The sequence below is a fragment of the Capsicum annuum genome, chromosome 9 (genome assembly GCF_002878395.1).
Source record: "Capsicum annuum cultivar UCD-10X-F1 chromosome 9, UCD10Xv1.1, whole genome shotgun sequence".
NCBI lineage: Eukaryota > Viridiplantae > Streptophyta > Magnoliopsida > Solanales > Solanaceae > Capsicum > Capsicum annuum.
The window spans coordinates 18824805-18827270 of NC_061119.1; positions in this window are offsets into that span (position 1 = coordinate 18824805).

Consider the following 2466-nt stretch of genomic DNA (forward strand, 5'->3'; position numbering starts at 1 on the left):
AAAAAAAAAAAAGAGAGAGAGAGAAATAAAAGCTAGAAATATAAGTGTAAAAATAACAGAAAAAAATAGAAAAAAAAAAAGAAGAAGAAAACAAAAAGAGGGAAAGAAAAAGAAAAAAACGAGAAAAAAAAAAAAAAAAAAAAAAAAAAGAAAAAAAAGAAGAGTTAAAATAAAGTGAAAAGAGAAAGAAATCAAAATAATAAAAAAAAAACGATTAAAAGGAAACGAAAATAGGAAAAGAAAAAGAAAAATATGAGAAAGGAAAAAAAGTAAGAAAACGAAAAAATAAAAAAGAAGTAAAAAATGAAAAAGGATAAAAAAAAAAGACAAATAGAAGAGTCATATAAATAAAAAGAATCTTTATAATTAAAAGTCACATGAATTAAGGGACGGCTACTATTCTTTTTTAACTCTAACTGATGGGAATTAAAATATGAACTACTATTCAATTTGTATATATATTTATATAGTAACACTTCACTTAAATACAAAAGAAATAAAAAAATAAAAATAGAAAAAAAGAAGAAGAAAATGATAATAGGAAAATAAAAATAAAAATATGAGAACGAAAAAAAAAAGAAAAAAGGATAAAGAAGAAGAGAAATGGAAGAGTGAAAATAAAACGGAATGAAAAAGAAAAGGAAAAGAAAAGGAAATCAAAATAAAAAAATAAAACATTAAAAAAAGAAATGAAATAGAAAGAGAAAAAGAAAAATACGAGAAAGGAAAAAAAAGAAAAAAATGAAAAAGAAAAAAAAAGAAAAGAAAATGAAAAAGGATAAAAAAAAAGAAATAGAAATAGAAGATTCATATAAGGAAAAAAAATCTTTATAAATAAAAGTAGTATGAATTAAGGGACGGTTACTTCTCTTATTTAACTCTAATTGATTGGAGTTAAAATAGAATCTATTATTCAATTTGTATATGTATTTATATAGCAATATTTTACTTAAATACAAAATACAACTTGATAATTATAGTTATTAAGTAATTACTTTTAAAATTTTCCCTAAAAATTACATATGGAAAATTTTTTTATAAACAATCTTCAGTAAGGGTTCAATTTCTCAATATTGTAACCCTTCTCCTACCCCCCCCCCCCCCAATTTTAATTTTAATTTTGTTTTTAATAAAAAGGGCCAAATTTATCTCTTACTAATTATAATATATTTTTGGTGTATTAAATACGAAAGAAAGTAGATTCCGCAATAATTAGAAATTAGAACCATGAAAAAATTAAGTATTACCAAACAGTTTATTCTTTTAATATTACATAAATAATTCTTTTAATACTACACAAATAATTTTCAAACAGTTTATTTAAGTATGCCACTTGGCAAACAGTTTGAGAACCTAACCCTAATGGAATTTGTCCCCCTCCCATCTACAGCCAAAGAGGAGCAAACCTAGTAGCTATTCAATTTTCGATGCAAAATTCAAGCAATAAAATTCCTGTCCAAGATGGTATCGATGGTATACATCTTTGTCCAAGATTATTGAGAATATTTTGAATGATATCCACTTTCAATATTTATTTTGATGGTTAGACATCAAATTTTTTTTATTTTTTTTTTTAGAGTTAAGTCTTGAAAAAAGATAAAAAGTGGACCTGCGTTGTAGGGTGATTGATTTCTTTAATATTTTTAAAACTTGAGAAAAAAATATAATTTTTTTAAAAATATAACATGGTTCCTTTTTATATTTATTTATGAGTAAATACATAATCACCCTTTGATGTTGGTCGAGATTTTCAAAAAGATACCTAAACTTTGAATTCGACTTATTACCCCACGATTCTTCTTTATTCCATTACAAATACACCATTTTTGACCTCTGCGTATATACACGCACCACAGGCGCGTGAAAGGGCTTAAATTTGACTTTTTTGACCAATAAAAAGTTGCCATGTGTAAAAATTTTGATATATAATTTATCTTTTTTTTTTAAAAAATCAATATTTATTTATTTTTTAAATTTATTTCATACACCACCCCCACCCCACCCCACCCCCAATCCCGCAACCCCCTACCCACCATTGTCTTCTTCCCCCATTGTCTTCTTTTTCATCACTATAACTTAACAAAAACATCAATTACATCAACAACAACATCAATTACAACAATAACAACATCAATTAGAGCAACAACAACTTCATCTTCACCATAACTCTCTTTCTCTTCAATCCTCTCAATCATCACCATAATTCTACTCACTTTTTATCATTACCATGTTTACTTTCTTCAATTTTTAACTTCTTATTTCAATTTTTTTTTTTACATTTTGAACAATTTTATAAAACCCAATATATATCCTAAGAAGAACTTAAAGCTCCATTTTAATGGAGTTTTGATGGTACAAAATTAGGAAGTAATACAAAGTTAAAAATAAACATGAAATTGGAAACCACAAAAACTAACATTGAAATCCAAAGAGAAAGAAGAATATATGGAAATTGATGGGGGTGGA